General features: G+C 43.9%; 1 non-coding gene across 1 annotated transcript; it reads left to right on the plus strand.

Annotated features, from left to right (window-relative positions):
- The first annotated feature begins 15,631 nt into the window (after positions 1-15,631).
- Positions 15,632-15,738, plus strand: LOC115831077. The gene has a single exon (XR_004026624.1). It is a non-coding gene; the product is annotated as a small nucleolar RNA U13 (small nucleolar RNA).
- The last annotated feature ends 2,524 nt before the right edge of the window (positions 15,739-18,262 follow it).

Raw genomic sequence — 18,262 nt, forward strand, 5'->3', positions numbered from 1 at the left:
GACTCACAGTTCTGCAGGGCAGGGGAGGCTTCAGGTAACTCATAATTGTGACAGAAAGGGAAGCAAAAACGTCCTTCTTCACAAGGCAGCAGGAGAGAGAAGAATGAAAGCTGAGTGAAGGGGGAAGCCCCTTATAAAACCATCAGCTCTCGTGAGAACTTACTATGATGAGAATAGCAGCATGGGAGTAAGTGTCCCCATGATTCAATTACCTCCCACCAGCTCCCTCCCACCACACATGGGGATTATGGGAACTATAATTCAAGATGAGATTCAGGTGGGGACACGGCAAACCACCTCATTCTGCCCCTGGCTCCTCCAAAATCTCATGTCCTCACATTTCAAAACCAATCATGCCTTTCTAACAGTCCCCTAAAGCCTTATTCCAGCATTAACCCAAAAGTTCAAGTCCAAAGTCTTATCTGAGACTAAGCAGGTCCCTTGTGCCTATAAGCCTGAAAAATGAAAAGCAAGTTAGTTGCTTCCTAGATACAATGGGAGTACAGGCATTGGGTAAATACTCCTGCTCCAAATGGGAGGAATTGGCCAAAACAAAGGAGCCACAGGCCCCATACAAGTCCAAAATCCAATAGGGCAGTCATTAAACCCTAAAGTTCCAAAATGATCTCCTTTGATTCCATGTCTCACATCCAGGCCACATGGATTCAAGAGGTGGTCTCCCATGGCCTTGGGCAGCTCCATCACCCCTGTGGCTTTGCAGGGCACAGATCCTCTCCATGCTGCTTTCACAGGCTGGCACTGAGTGTCTGTGGCTTTTCTGGGCACATGGTGCAAGCTGTCAGGTGATCTACCATTCTGGGGTCTGGAGGACAGTGGCCCTCTTCTCACAGCTCCACTAGGCAGTGTCTCAGCAGGGACTCTGTATAGAGGCTCCAACCCCACATTTCCCTTCTGCACTGCCCTGAAGAGGTTTTCTATGACAGCTCTACTCCTGCAGCAAACTTCTGCCTAAACATCCAGGCATTTCCATACATCCTTTGAAATCTAGGCAGAGGTTCCCAAACCTTGATTCTTGTCTTCTGTGCACCCCCAGGACCAACACCACATGGAAGCTGCCAAGGCTTGGGGCTTGCACCCTCTGAAGCAATGGCCAGAGCTGTGCCTTGGCCCCTTTTAGCCATGGCTGGAGCTCAAACAGCTGGGACACAGGGCACCATGTCCCAAGGCCACATAGAGAAGGGGGAGTCTGGGCCCAGCCCATGAAACCATTTTTCCTTCCTTGGCCTCTCAGCCTGTGATGGGAGGGGCTGCTGTGAAGGTCTCTGACATGCCCTGCAGACATTTTCCCCATTGTCTTGGTGATTAACATTCAGCTTCTCGTTACTTATGCAGATTTCTGCAAGGGGGCGTGAATTTTCCCCCAGAAAATGGGTTTTTATTTTCTACAGCATCATCAAGCTACAAATTTTCCAAATTTTTATGCTCTGCTTCCTCTTGAATGCTTTGCCACTTAGAAATTTCTTCCAACAGATGCCCTAAATCATCTCTCTCAAGTTCAAAAAAAAGAATCAACACAAGAAATCATAGGACAAAAAAAAAAAAAAAAAAAAAAAAAAAAAAAAAAAAAAAATCTCTCTCAAGTTCAAAGTCCCACAGATTTCTAGGGCAGGGGCAAAATGCCACAAGCCTCTTTGCATAGCAGAGTGACCTTTACTCCAGTTCCCAACAAGTTCCCCGTCTCCATGCACGACGACCTCAGCCTGGACTTCATTGTCCATATCACTATTGGCATTTTGATCAAAGCCATTCAGCAAGTCTCTAGGAAGTTCCAAACTTTCCCACATTTTCCTGTCTTCTTCTGAGCCCTCCAAACTGTTCCAGCCTCTCCTGTTACCCAGTTCCAAAGTCGTTTCCACATTTTCAGGTATATTTATGGCAGCACCCCACTCTCTGTGGTACCAATTTACATTCCTCATACATGGCAGCTTCTTAGTGTCCTCACATAGCAGAAGGGGTGAATAAGCCCCCTTGGGCTCTTTTATAAGGGAACTAATCTCACTCATGAGGGTTCTGCCCTCATGACATAATCACCTCCTAAAGGCCCCACCTCTTAATACTATTGCATTGGAGATTAGATTTCAACATGAATGTTGGGGAGACACAACATTCAGACCATAACATCCCTCCACTTTCAACCCTCACCTTCCCCCAAAATAAGAATAAGTTCTTGGGAGGATCTAACTTACCAACTTTCCCCCTCTCATTATTTAATCAGCTTCATTGTTTATTTCAAACTTTCCCACTTCAAAAGTTCAAGTCCTTCTGTTACATTAATGTCTGCTTTCATTTTTCTTTATTCTCTGTTCAAACAAGTTGTTAAAGTCTATGGTTAAAGAGGAGCCATACAGAGAAGGCTAATGCTCATTTCATTAGAAAGAACTAAATTTTACATTCGTAGAGTAGAAACACTGCCTCAAAACATAGTGATCTCGGATTCCTTCTACATTCTCCTTAGCTTATAGATATCCTAAAAATGTTATGCATTTGGTGAGCGAGGAAGAGTGCTATCCTACCAAATTTACTACAAATTTGAAGCCTTCTTCTGGTTTTTCACCTTTAATTTTCTGTTTGTTTGTTTTTTTTGAGATGGAGTTTCACTCTTGTTGCCCAGGCTGGAGTGCAATGGTGCAATCTTGGCTCACCACAACCTCCACCTCCCAGGTTCAAGCAATTCTCCTGCCTCAGCCTCCCAAGTAGCTGGGATTACAGGCATGAGCCACCACACCTGGCCTTCGCGTTTAACTTTCAAAATGAAACAGCTGTATCAGGAATACTCCTCCTATAAACAAGACCAATATATGGAAATTATATAAAAGAAAAATAAATGAATATTCATTTTGTAAAATAACTTATCCAGTGAATTTTGTTACTAGCAAGTTTCCCCAGTACTTCAAAAAATGACACAATTTATTTTAAATTTTGATTTTTACACATGGGAGGACAGACTTATGTAAAATGAGGTACAACTACAGCCATAAAGAAAATTCTTCCCCACCAATTCACCAACCCTTCTCTATACATTAATATATTTACGTATATACTCATTCTAATCATGTGTATCCTAATGTATATAGAATATGAGTAACTGCACAAGTATACAGTTGCTATCTGCTATTTGGATAATTGCTGCAACACAACCTGTTTTCCACATCACACTAGAAGAGACTGAGCTGAAATGTCAGTTTTCAGCATAAACACTTTTAAGCATCTTACTTGGTGAATTAGGAGTTCAGTATCTCGGGTGCCAAAGGGCTCTGACCTAACATTCGCTCATTCCTAGAGAAAACAGTTATGTTGAGTCACAGGCAGAAAGATAAGGGAAACACTTTTAGTTCTCAAATTAAGTTAGTCACTCGTTTTGCAACTGCATTCACGTCTGACAGCCTTGATAGACAAGTATTTCAGGAGAAACTTATATAAAGAAAATAAATTGCCATTTGGCACTTTTCATGCCTGGCACCCTCAAGGAGAAGAAGACCCCATCTTTATTCCACAGGCAGCACTTCCTGCTGCTTTGTTCTTTATTTAGTTCTCTTTAAAGTTCAGCAGCATTTTAATTCTTTTTCAAATTCTCCAAAATTCTAAACCACTCCATACGTGACAGAATTTTAAATAAATCCTCATAGTTTCAAAAGTATAAATAAAGTCCTGAGCCACCACTGAAAGCAGCAACCAGTGTCTTTGTCAGGTACCCTTGCCTTCAGGCCCATCTTGATGCCCTTGGCTAGCACCATCTCTCCCTTCCCTCAGGCCACAGCCACCTGCTGCCTTCCACACACTTGGGGCTCCTAGTTTCATCCGCTATGTCTCCCTGCTACAGACTGCATCTCTCAGCACTGCATGCATTGCGTTGCATACTCTCATCCACCTTTCCTTTTTCCTAACAGGATTCTTCCCTTTTTTTCCCCCAAAATTACTCCTGCTCCACACAGTCATGTTCTTCAGGAAAGCTAACTCCATTCCCAGCTTCCAAGCAGTGGATCTGATTAGTGTGAGTAAATCAGTACACAGCACTCTCCGGGTGACCATCATGGCTTAAGTTGGCCCAATCAAACTGAAGGGAAAGACAGTTGGAAAAGAAGTTTTTTTGTCACTCTCCCTTCCCTCTTCCGGACATGAATAAGGAAGCATGAGGCCCTACTTGTCAGTGACAGCCCTCTTGTGACCATAAAAAGAACCATCCTGAATTTGAAATTGATGTGGAATTATCTGGGATGAATTCTTGATGTCATCGTTGAGCCACTAACTATACTCCTCTGAAGCTCACCTGACTTCTGAACTTCTTTCTTGCAGCACTTCTCAGAGGTTTTACTATTCGAAAATACACTGTGACCCTTCAAGAGGGAAGTGTGGTAGTCTGTCCTTCCCAACCAGATTTGATCACACAGCCCTGTCTCTCTCAAGGACTAGTGTTCCACGGAACTCAGCTTGGGGAACACCACACTGTGGTCATTTGAGGATTATCTGGGGCCAAAATTTCTCCTGACATGCTGTCAATCACTAGCTACTAAAGAGCTGGGGGTAAAGAACACACAACATAAATCCTTAAACCCAAGATGTCCTGCTTTAGATATACACTATGTGTAAATAGTTTGGACACAATCCAAATTTCACAATCACCTAATAATTTCTCTCTTTTTCTAAACCGAGTCAATACTAATTTATTAAATTATATATTTATTTTATTCACAAGCATTTGGCATGATTCCTCTGCCCCAAATACTAAAATACCAACAAAAACAAGGCTTACTTCTGCCTAACATTCAAAGTCATCCTGATCTGACCCTTCCCTTATTAGCTGTTTGTCACAACTCCCCAGCCCAGTCTTCACCTTAGACTCATTACTCTCTCCCATCCCTGAGTCCTCAGCTCAGATCGCAACCGCAACAGCCTCATCCTTTCCAATTTTTTTTTCAGTTCTGGAATTGCAAATTAATTTTAATTATACATTTAGTTATATAAGCAATACATTAATACATGCTCCTTATACAAATCTAAATGCTAGGCTAACATCCCCTTTGATCGCCCCAATTGTGGTCCTCTTCCTGCCTCTACAAAAGTAACCACTGTTATCAGCTTTATGTGTAACCTTCTAGACCTTTTTCTGGGCATTTATACACACATATATGGACTCACAGAACACATGCAGGCATCTTCCATTCTATTGCTGCTCACCGTCCTCACCTTGGTTATGGACAGCTTTAAGGGCCCAGAAGCCAGGAGAGGTATTGAGAGGTGACAGCGTGCTGGCAGTCCTCGCAGCCCTCACTCGCTCTAGGTGCCTCCTCGGCCTCGGTGCCCATTCTGGCCGCGCTTGAGGAGCCCTTCAGCCTGCCGCTGCACCGTGGGAGCCCTTCTCTTGGCTGGCCAAGGCCGAAGCCGGCTCCCTGGGCTTGCAGGGAGGTGTGGAGGGAGAGGCATGGGTGGGAACCCAGGCTGCTCGCGGCACTTGCCAGCCAGCTAGAGTCCCGGGTGGGCGTGGGCTTGGCGGGCCCCGCACTCCGAGCAGCCAGCCGGCCCTGCCGGCCCGGGCAGTGAGGGGCTTAGCACCCACGCCAGCAGCTGCGTAGAGTGCGCCAGGTCCCCCAGCAGTGCTGGCCCACTGGCGCTGCACTCGATTTCTCGCCGGGCCTTAGCTGCCTTAGCTGCCTCCCGGCGGGGCAGGGCTCAGGACCTGCAGCCCGCCATGCCTGAGTCTCTCCCCACACCCGACCCCGCGCCTGAGGGAAAAGAAGTTCAGAAGTCAGCTGTGCTCCTGCACGGCCTGAGGCCTGAGTCTCCCCGAACAGAGCACCACCCCCTGCTCCACGGCACTGGGTGCCATCCACCGCCCAAGGGCTAAGGAGTGCGGGCGCACAGCGTGGGACTGGCAGGCAGCTCCATCTGCAGACCTGGTGCGAGATCCGCTGGGTGAAGCCAGCTGGGCTCATGAGTCTAGTAGGGACTTGGAGAATCTTTATGTCTAGCTAAGGGATTGTAAATACACCAATCAGCACTCTGCATCTAGCTCCAGGTTTGTAAACACACCAATCAGCACCCTGTGTCTAGCTCAGGGTTTGTGGACGCACCAATTGTCACTCTGTATCTAGTTAATCTGGTGGGGACTTGGAGAATCTTTATGTCTAGCTAAGGGATTGTGAATACACCAATTGGCACTCTGTATCTAGCTCAAGGTTTGTAAATGTACCAATCAGCACTCTGTGTCTAGCTCAAGGTTTGTAAATGCACCAATCGACATTGTATCTAGCTAATCCAGTGGGGAGGTGGAGAATTTTTGTGTCTAGCTCAGGGATTGTAAACGCACCAATCAGCACCCTGTCAAAATGGACCAATCAGCTCTCTGTAAAACAGACCAATTGGCTGTCTGTAAAATGGACCAATCAGCAGGATGTAGGTGGGGCAAAATAAGAGAATAAAAGCAGGCTGCGTGAGCCAGCAGTGGCAACCCGCTGGGTCCCCTTCCGCACTGTGGGAGCTTTGTTCTTTTGGTTTTTGCAATAAATCTTGCTGCTGGTCACTCTTTGGGTCCACATTGGGTTTACGAGCTGTAACACTCACCGTGAAGGTCTGCAGCTTCACTCCTGAGCCAGCGAGACCACGAACCCACCAGGAGGAAGAAGCTCCGAACACATCCGAACATCAGAAAGAACAAACTCCGGACACGCCACCATTAAGAACTGTAACACTCACCGCGAGGGTCTGCGGCTTCATTCTTGAAGTCGGTGAGACCAAGAACCCACCAATTCCGGACACAGTATTAGCTCCTAGAAACTGGGATCAAGGAAAAGAGAAGTACAACTTAGTTTCTCTGGAAAAATGGATGATATACAGCATCCACTGTTACACCAAAAATGTTATATTCTCAGAGGGCAAGAACTGGACAGTAAAGCCCTCTCACAGTAATGCATGGAGGAGAGAAAAGGAGCTATGGGGTGTTAGGAGCAATGCTGTCAGGCTCCCTGAAGAAGCGTTATGATATGGCTTGGATTTGTGTCCCTACATCTCATGTTTAATTGTAATCTCCCATGTTGGAGGAGGGGCTTGGTGGGAGGTGATTGGATCATGGGGGTGCATGTCCCCTTTGCTGTTCTTCTGATAGTGAGTTCTCACCAGATCTGGTTGTTTAAAAGTGTGTGGCACGTCCCCTCTGCCCTCTCTCTTCTGCTTTGGTCACATAAGATATGTCTGCTTCCCCTTCACCTTCCACCAAGATTGAAAACTTCCTGAGACCTCCCCAGCCATGCTACCTGTGCAGCCTGTGGAACCATGAGCCAATTACACCTCTTTTCTTTATAAATTACCCAGTCTCAGCTATTTCTTTATAGCAGTGGGGGAATGAACGAACATACCTTACAACCTCCATCGGATGTCACAGGGCAGCAATGGTTTGACGTAGGCAACACTCCAACCCTCATCAACATTGTGCGGTCCAGTTCTTCCCTGGGATTCTCTTCACAAGCCACACTCCACTCCCCCAGCCCCTCTCTACTTCCCACCCCTTCTGTCTGGAAAGCTAGGAGAGCTGCCTTTTGGATTTGGACAGCTACTTCCCAAATGTCCAACCAAGGGAAAGTGGGGAAAGAAAAGAAGGCCCACCCATATTTAAAGTGGGTTTGCCTGTTCCTTGCCCACTCTTCATCGTTACAGCCAAAACCGTTCTCTCCTGAGTTTGACAGAAACACTCTTAGGACAAATGTGCTAGTAGTGGCATGTTTTTCCCCGGGATCAGAGAGAGAGCACAACTGGGGGTGAGGTGGAAAAGACCCCCTGATGAAGTGGCAGTACAAGGGGAAAAGGGTGCTGAGCAAGAGTCAGACACACATCTGCACCGGCTCCCGTCACCTCCCTCCCCACACACTCCACCTTCTCCCTCATTTCCTGCACTGAGCCTTTGGTTATGAAACCTCTTTTGTTAATATCCACTAGATGTATTTGAATAAAATAACAAAATAGCCAAGTATAAATATAAAGTTTCCACTGAAGATGACCTCACTAGATTCACAACTCCTTCAGAACAGCAAAGCCCTGCGTGAAGCCAGCAGAGTGGGTGAGTGGGAGCTTTACCTGGGTTCAGGCAGTGCCTTTAATTGACTGCAATCCTCAATTCTGGCTCATGTCCCAGAATACAAGGCAAGGCTCCTCTCTTCTGGTCATCTAAGACCTCTGCCTTTTCTCTTTTTTTTTTCTTTTGAAACGGAGTCTCGCTCTGTCGCCCAGGCTGGAGTGCGGTGGCACGATCTCCGCTCACTGCAACCTCCACCTCCCGTGTTCAAGAGATTCTGCTGTCTCAGCCTCCGGAGTAGCTGGGCTTACAGGTGCCTGCCACCACGCCCGGCTAATTTTTGTATTTTTGTTAGAGATAGGGTGTCACCATGTTGGCCAGGCTGGTCTCGAACTCCTGACCTCAGGTGATCCACCTGCCATGGCCTCCCAAAGTGCTGGGATTACAGGCGTGAGCCACCGCACCCAGCCTGACTGCTGCCTTTTCATAAAGAAAATCCAACAGCAAACAAGAGTACATATATATCTGGAATTTTGCCCAGCATAATAATCTCTGCCTTCCTCCCTGACTTCATGTCCTCCCCTCTCTCCTCCCCTACTCTGTCCCTCACTGTCCCACTCACAGGTGATGCTCCTTCTTGGTTTAGGCCTTTGCACACGCTGTTCCTCCTGCCTAGAGTGCAGCTCCTCCTGGTCTCTGCATGACTATTTCTTACTTGCCATTCACACTAAATGTCTTGTCTTGCTCTAAATGTCATCTCTCAGGCCTTTTCTGGGTTTCTGCTCCAATATAGTCACTTTTTTCAGATCTCTCTATTTTAGTTTTCTGCGTAGAACCTAGCAATATCTGATGTTTTTCTTTTTCCCTTTTGCTGTTGATGTTGTATTTTAATTGTTTGACTTCTAGACTAGAATGGGAATGGGAATTTGCCTTGTTCATCCCAGCATCCCAGACATCTGAAAACAGAGCCTAGCATTAATAAGTATTGAATGAGTGAATCTTTGGACCTGCAACTTCACAAGTAAGCCCTTGCCTAATCCTCCTTCTATCTCAAAGCTTGTTTCTCATCCTTCCCTCCAACTCATGCTTTCCTCCAACCAGACTCATTTATTTAAAGTTCTCCTTTCATGCATGCTGTGTTGTCTTCCATTCTTTTCCACATACAGTCATGGGCCACATAACAATGTTTCACTCAATCATGGACCACATATACGACAGTGGTCCCATAAGATTATAGTACTGCATTTTGACTGTACCTTGTTAATGTTTAGATGTATTTAAATCCATTGTGTTACAATTGTATTGCCATTGTGTTACAGTTGCCTACAGTATCCAGTACAGTAGTATGCTATACAGAGTTGTAGCCTAGACACAATAGACTATACCATATAGCCTAGGTGTGTAGTAGGCCATGTCATCTAGGTTTGTGTCAGTACACTCCGTGATGTTTACACAGTGATGAAATTGCCTATCAACACATCCCTCAGCATACATGCCCTTTGTTAATCGACACGTGACTGTACTGTTCTCTCCCTTTTCTGTTCCCCCACTTGCCTGAAACCCTAGCTTCTCCACCTAGCTGAATCCTTCCTGTCTTTTAGCTGTTAGATCAAACATCACCTTCTTCAAAAACAGTCCCCACCTACCTCCTTCCATCCTCAGCCAGGCTACAAGTTTCTCCTCTGTGTTGGGAATTCTCTGCTTGCATGTACCAAATTATTTATGTCATTGTTCTGGTTATGTGTCTATTTACTCCTATTTACCCCCCTAGAGATTGAGATCATGAATGGGGATCATGTTAGTTTCCATACATCTGCAGCCCACTGACAGGTGAGTACTCAATAAATGGCTGCTGAATGAATAAATAGGAAACATTAAATATTTTGAAAGAAAAGAAAGAAGAGCAATACAAAGAAGCTCTGCACGGTGGCTCACACCTGTAATCCCAGCACTTTGGGAGGCCGAGGCAGGTGGATCACTTGAGGTTAGGAGTTTGAGACCAGCCTGGCCAACATGGTGAAACCCCATCTCTATCAAAAATACAAAAAATTAGCTGGGTGTGGTGGTACCCGCCTGTAGTCCCAGTTACTTGGGAGGCTGAGGCAGGAGAATCGTTTGAACCTAACAGAGAGAACAGAGAGTACAGTGAGCCAAGATCATGCCACTGCACTCCAGCCTGGGTGACAGAGTGAGACTCTGTCTCAAAACAAAGGAAGGGAGGGAGGGAGGGAGGGAGGGAGGGAATTACTGAAATGCAAAAGGCAAGACTTCATCTAAATCTTTTAGATTTAGAAAAAAATCCTGAATAAGACCTGAGAAACATCATATCAAAGTTAGGGGGATCTAAGACCTGCAGTGACCCTCCTTCATCTATTCCACTGGTTTTGATGCAATCATGTAGAAACCTACTAGATGTAGCCTTTTCAGATTATTTCTATTTATTATAAAATTATTGAACACAACAAAAGATAATCCAATATAAAATTACCTGACATCTAAACTAGGCCTTCCTGTTAATATACATACACCATGTCTTTGGGGTAGGAGTAGAAGGCCACAGTAGTAACCTATAGGTGGGATCCATGATTGTGCACTATCACCCTGTAGGTATGGATGTGTGCCCTCACCAATCCACAGGTGCCTAGGCTCTCACTGGAGGTTGGATTCAGTAGGAGGGCTCTCATTAGAGCAATATCAAAAACCTTTCTCCAGAGGCTCACCCTCCCAGCTGAGGGAAAGAATGTATCCCTGCAGCAGGAGCAAGTATCATGAAGGTATGAATGTTTGAGATCTTATAATTAATGGACACCTCTTGGTTGTCCTGGTTCTGTATATATATACTGTTTCTGTTACCCCAACCATATCGTTGTAAATCTTATGTATATGTAAACTAAGCAACCCCAAAGGATTGGTTTTAGCTGTAGTTTTTATGTATATACAAATTAGACAACCCAATGTCAATTCTAGATATGGTTAAGCAGACTTCCAGAGTAGACTTATTCGATACCCCCATGCATGTGGCTAGAGTTTTACATATTCACGAGTCAGTATGTGTACCCTTAGTTAGTTACATACCCTGGTATGTAGCTCCTAATAAGATGTGGTATTTCCTTTCACTGGACACAAGCAGCTCTTATAGGTTAGTATGGTAAGATAATGAGACTAGAACTAGGACTATGTAATCACACACATACTCTACGCAGTGAAGGCTGTAACATACACCATATAGTCTTCCTTCTCTTATAGAGAGAAGTACACATATGATCTATTTCATTCTGCTCATAAAAGTGATAAAGGGAGCCAAAGGACTCGAGGCTCCTTCCCAGGTCTATGATACCTTGCATCGATCCTCAACAAAGTAGTTTCCTTTCTATCCTCCTTTATTTCCTGGTGGTACCAAGGGTATGAACTGGGATAGACAGAAAGGGTTTCTCAATGACAAATTCTGCTCCCATGACATAAGTTCTCTGCCCTTGACCACCTAAAACTTCTAATTGGCCCAATTTCTCTCCTTGATGTTTTAAGAGAAAAAAAGAAAAGTAATAAAAATTACAAGTCAGAAGGTTTATGGCCCATGTCAAGCAACATCTTTCTAAGAAGATGGAATCAATACTGATGCAACCCATAGCCATATAATAGGAATATAAAGCAAAGAAATAGATTTCCCCAAGATTCATCTAGGCCTATTAGTTTCATTTCTGTAGTTGGGCCTCATGTGAAAAGTCTCCAACAGGGAGAACTAGTCATCTAGAGATATAATATCCTAACTTTTCAAATACAGCCATGCATCATTTAATGATGGGGATATGTTCTATAAAATGTATCACTGGATGATTTCATCATTGTGCAAACATTATAGAGTGCTCACACACAAACAGATGGCAGAGCCTACCCCACACTGAGCTTATATGGTATAGCCTAGGTGTAGGCTAGGCTACAACCCTGTTGAGCATGTTACTGTACTGAATACTGTAGGCAACTATTACACAATGGTAAGGTTTTGTGTATCTAAACATAGCTAAACATAGAAACATGTATCTAAACATAGCTAAACATAGAAAAGGTACAGGGAAAATATGATATAAAAGATTTAAAAATGATACATTTGTATAAGACACTCACTGTGAATGAAGCTTGTAGGACTGGAAGTTGCTCTAGATAAGTCAGTGAGTTAGTGGAGAGTGAATGTGAAGGCATAGGGCATTACTGTAGTACTGTACTACAGTAGAACACTACTCCAGACTTTATAAACACTGTACACTCAGGCTACATTAAATTTATAAAAATATTTTTCTTTCTTCAATAATAAATTAACTTGGGCTAATTTTTTGACTTTATAAACTTTTTAATTTTTTAACGTTTCGATTCATTTGTAATAACATTTAGCTTAAAACACAAGCATGTTGTACAGTTACACAAAAATATTTTCTTTTATTTTTGTTTTGTTTTTTTTTTGGAGACAGTGTCTTACTCTGTCACTCAGGCTGAGTGCAGTAGTGCAATCACAGCTCACTGCAGCCTCAACCTCCTGGGCTCAGCTGATCCTCCCACCTCAGCCTCCCAAGTAGCTGAGACCACAAGTGTGAACCACCGTGCCTGGCTAACTTTTGTATTTTCTGTAGAGATGGGGTTTTTGTCATGTTGCCCAGACTTGTCTTGAACCCCTGGGCTCAAGCAATCTGCCCACCTCAGCCTCCCAAAGTGCTGGGATTATAGGTATGAACCACTGCACCAGGCCTATTTTCTTTTTTATATCCTTATTCTATAAGCTTTTATCTATTTTTAATTTTGTTTTTAACTTTTTAAACTTATTTGTTAAAAACTAAGATACAAACACACACATTCACCTAGGCCTCCACAGGGTCAAGATCATCAACACCAGTGTCTTTCGCCTCCACATCCTGTCCCACTGGAAAGCCTTCAGAGGCAATAACACTCATGGCACTATCATCTCCTATGAGAACAATGCCTTCTTTGAGAATACCTTCTAAAGGACCTGCCCGAGGGTATTTTCATAAGTAAAAGGTGTACACAGTAAAATAATAGGAGGTATAGTAAATACATAAATCCATAATATAGTCATTTATTATCATCAAGTATCATGTACTGTACATATTGTATGTGGTAGACTTTCACATATCTGGTAGCACAATAGGTTTGTTAACACCAAGGGTCACCACAGACACAGGAGTGATGCATTGTGCTTTGAGGATACAATGGCTATGACATCACTAGGCAATAGGAATTTTTCAGCCTGATTATAATCTTCTGGAACTACCTTTGTATATGAGGCCATCATTGACTGAAACAGCCTTCTGCAGTGTATGACTGTACCTGCATTTACTACGGTAGGAAAATACACCATGCCCTGGGAATCCTGGGCCCACACTCCCCAAGAGCTACATGGTTGTGGGGGCGTGTGGAGTAAAGAGGTCAGGAGGAGAACCAAGTCAAGGTATAAACATGGCACATCTTCCTAAAGCCCAATTTTCTTCAGAGATTTGGAGAGGAAAATTATGTATATGTATGGTATAAAAACAAAGTTGAACATAAAGCTGCCCTTGCCTGAAGGTATTTGACATGCCTTTTTTTTTTTTTTTTTTTTTTGATAAGGAGTCTTGCTCTGTTGCCCAGGCTGGAGTGCAGTGGCACTATCTCGGCTCACTGTAAGCTCTGCCTCCCGGGTTCATGCCATTCTCCTGTCTCAGCCTCAGAGTAGCTAGGACTACAGGCGCGCGCCACCATGCCCAGCTAATTTTTTTTTTGCATTTTTAGTAGAGACCGGATTTCACCGTGTTAGCCAGGATGGTCTCGATCTCCTGACCTCGTGATCCGCCCACCTCGGCCTCCCAAAGTGCTGGGATTACAGGCGTGAGCCACCACGCCCGGCCAACATGCTTATTTTTTATGAATGAAACGTCAACATCTAGTCTGGCTAGTAAAAAGATTCAGGAAGGAGAGGGTCATTATTGATGATGGAATGAATTATTAATGGATGTAGTTCATCATAATGTTTAATGCAACATGTTCATGAATTTTAAAGATTAAATGAAGCATTTTTATTTATTTATTTATTTATTTTAGAGACAGGGTCTTGCTCTCTTGAGCTCAGGCTGGAGTGCAGTGGCACAGTCACAGTTCTCTGCATCTGCAAGTTCCTGGGCTCAAGGAATCCTCTGGCCTCAGCATCCCGAGTATCTGGGACTACACGTGCAGGCCAACACAGCTGGCTAATTTTTTTGTAAAGACTAGATTTTACCATGTTGCCTAGGCTGGTCTCAAACTCTGGGCTCAAGCAATCCTACTGCCTCTACCTCCCAAAGTGCTAAAATTAAAACCGCATGCATCCAGCCAATGAAATACTTTTTAAAATTGTGGGTGTGCTGCAGACAATTTCAGGTTTTGACCCTAGCCCCTACTTTTCCCAACCCCAATCAGGCTGGTGGTCACTCCCCTTTGCCTTGGGGTATTTTGCAGTGGAAAAGTTTAAGAAGTATTGAATCCCTATGGATTTTCAGAAACACTGAATGAGGGCTGAAACCAAAAGGGATATTTGTGTATACTTTAAATGTAGAGAAAATGTAACTAATTCAGAACATAGCATCTCTCCATTCTAGAGTCTGTCCTTCCTTCTTTCTGCTGCACCACAGTCTCTCCCCAACAACTCCTGCAAAAAGAAACCCACACACAAATCTTCACGCCTCCAAGCATTCTGAGTCAGCAAAGCTTTATTTGCACTGATGATAATGTGCACTATACATGGACATATCCATCTACCCCGACATCTAACAAACTGGGCTGGGCACCTCTGAGGATACAAAGGTGAGTGTGGTGTTATCCCTACCCTGGGATTCACAGGCATGTGAGGAATCCAGCTATCAATTTTTATAAGATTTTATAATGTGATAAATTCATAAAAAGCCACAAAGTGCTGCAGGAGCAGAGAGGGGAAAAAAAAAATTCCCTGCTCTACAAGGGCAGGATAGTCAGGGACGATTTCTCAGATGAATCAGCATTGGGGTCTCCACACTTTCAGGGTTTTTGCAGCAGCAAAATGAGCCTCCTGGGTGGAATCAGATGTGCCCTAGAAATTCCTCTGCCAAGCTGATTCTTCCTCACACCCCTCCCTCACTCCAGCCCTAAGTGCTCCCATTTCCTACACTTCCTCACAGCCTATTTTTCTAACTTTTAAATTATATTATCATTGCACAAGTATTTGTGGAACATCTTCCCTGTGAAAGGCTGACCTTGCATAGCTTTTAGTCTAACATTTAATACCCCCAAGAAACATATTTTCTACTCCTACTTTACTCATTGAGGCCGATAGAGGATAAATTACTTGCCCAAAGTCATGGCCAGGATGTGGTTGTGCTGGGTTTCAGACCCAGATCAGTCTACACTCTTTCCGTTGCACCCACTGTTTCCCTTGGTTATAAAGCTGCCCTTGCCCGTAGGCATTTGACATGCTTACTTTTATAAATGAAATGCCAGCATCTAGTCAACATCTAATAAAAAGATTCAGGAAGGAAAGGGTCATTTTTTATATTAGAATGGATTTTTTAAATTTTTTCTTTCTACTTTTACATGTTTCAAAAAAATTTCATCTCCATCCTTTTGTGGTTCAAGAGCTTGATGATTGGGTTTTCACGCTGATGTGTGAGAAGTGCCTCCCTCAAATCTTGTTATGACTCGATGTTGGCAAATTATGTCTGAAGTGAAAAAAAAATTATCTTAGTTTGAGAATGTATGATTTATAAATTGGAAATCGTGCATTATTTATTTATTTCTACTGAAAGAAGCAGTGCCATGCATAAGGAGATAAAGGGAAACCCAGATTAGGAGATGGGTAGGGAGGAAGCAGTGCAGAGTGTGAGAAAAAAAAAAAGCCAGAGATATAAAGTGAGTATAAAGTGAGGCAGCTTAGTGGAAAAGGTCACACAGCCCAATCTTGATGTCCTTTGAAATTTAAAAGATTCAGAAACAGTGTCTAGAAAATGCTGATCTAAAGCCATGGGGGCATCCGACCACAAACCACATCCGGGAAATGTCAGAGAAGCAAGGTCCTCAAACCCTGAGTGTAAATGGCTCAACCAAGCAACCCCTGGGTGAGTGAAACTCTGAGTTCACAATACACAGTCATGCTCAAAAGAGTGCCCAGCAGTAGGGTTCTGCCCTTCCATGAGGTGGAGAAAGAGCTTTCACTTGTGTTTGTGGCCCTGTCAGCTCCTCCAAGCTTGGATGCAAAGCCGAAGCTGGTAACACGCTGCCCCACCCCCCTATACCCACCAGGCCCAGGGTGAGACTAGCGCTGCCTCAGAGCCAGGGTGTGTGACCGGCCAAAAGGGGATGACAAAAGTCAACAAGCCAGGGGTCCAAACATGAAAACACCCTCCCCTTGTGAAATCTCTGCCTTCTGTTATGTGCCTGAGGACGATCAGAGGCAGCACATCCACTGCCACTTTGTCAGAGAACATTTCTCAGGGCAGGTCTGCCAGGGCTTTCTGCCAGACACCTCCTGCTCTGACTCAGGTGGCTCAAGAAGCCATCTCAAGCTAAAGACCTGCCCACAGGGAAGTTAATTTGACGTTTTCAACTCCTATTTGATTTCTACTCTATTTCTGTGAGGTCCTTTTCAAATCTATGTGGGTTCATTAAATGCTCCCATAGACCTACATGAGGAGGAAAAAATTAGTAAGCCAAACAGGCCACATCATTCTTTCTTCCATAGCTGCCGTATCAAAGGGCTGGTGGATGTGGTCATAGTTGCCATTTCCCGAGAGCTGATTATCACAGAGGAAAAGAATTTTATTTAAGGCAAAAAAAAAAAAAAAAAAAGCCAGCAAATTTACAATTTTATGTTTCCAGGAAGCAGCAAATGCCAGGGGCTGGATGCAGATAAGATGATCTGAAACTAAAAGTGCAGCAGGGATAGCCTATCTCCCAGTCCATTTCTAAAATTCCATCTACTGATAAAGAATTGTCAGGTGAAGAAAACCTCAGACTTGCACCTGTGCAAAAGGGAAAGGGAGCCAGTAGTAGACTGAAAATCAGATCAGAAAGTATCAGCAACATTCCAGGAAGAAAGTTGAGGAAAAAGAAAATGTTACACACACATACACACACACACACACACACACACACACACACACTGCATCAGGGAGTAGTCCTGCTGGTCAAAATAGATGCATAGCGCTGAGATATGATTAATCCTTGCTTCTGTAACCTCAGCAACGCAAAGGCTGTTTTCCACCCAAACCCTGGAGAGCCTGTCAAAATGAGTTAGACTGGATCTCCTGATTCAGTTCTCCTGTTATACAGTTGAGAAAAGTGACATGCCACAAATGCAGAGTGCTCAGGACACTGACAAGAGCCCTCCACATGCGGCAGCTTCTGTCCCTGCTCAGTGGCAGTTATAAGCAAACATTTTCATATTTCTAGGAATGCTTCTTACACAGAAGGTGAAATCCATCCTTCTCAACAGTCATGACCCTGAGAAAATGAGCCTAAGCTGTCAGATCCACCCGTGACCTGAAGTCCATAGGGACTATCTTTGCACTCTCACTCTGCCGGAGGGTCTCACATGCAGCCTGTGTCTCTCTCTTCTTACCCTCTAAGTGACGTTCCTCATAGTAATGACTGCTTCTCAGGAAGAGTCCATTGTCTTCTCTTCTTATTTTTTGTCTGCTTCTCTTCCATCTAGCTCACTTTCCCATAGTAGACGCACTACGGGAAAGCAATAGTATGAAAAAACACCTCACCACAACACAGCGTTTCCCCAAGATGGGGTTATCGTTTTAAAATTGTACCTGTGTTAATTCAAACTGGCCTATCACGGGGTCTGAAATTCTACCATTAATGATGATTTCTAGAATACAACAGAGTCAAATGTGCCCTTATAAAATAAAATACTACAAATAGAAAACACTGAAAATAGTTTTTAGTGCAAAGCAATTGATTTTCTCAGCTATTGGATGATTGTGTGGGAATCTGATAGAGGAAAGAACAGGCTAGACATTGGAGACTCGGAAGGGTGGGAGGTGGGGAGGAGGTGAGGGATGAGAAAGTACTTCATGGGTAAAATGTACATGTGATTCAGGTGATGGATACACTGAATGCCCAGACCTCATGACTGTGCAATATATTCATGTAATAAAACTGCACTTGTATCCCTTAACTTAATACAAATAATTTTTTTTTAAAGAACAAAAAAACACTCTTAGAACTTCTACAGCAACCCAG

Source organism: Nomascus leucogenys, chromosome 17, assembly GCF_006542625.1.
Source record: "Nomascus leucogenys isolate Asia chromosome 17, Asia_NLE_v1, whole genome shotgun sequence".
NCBI lineage: Eukaryota > Metazoa > Chordata > Mammalia > Primates > Hylobatidae > Nomascus > Nomascus leucogenys.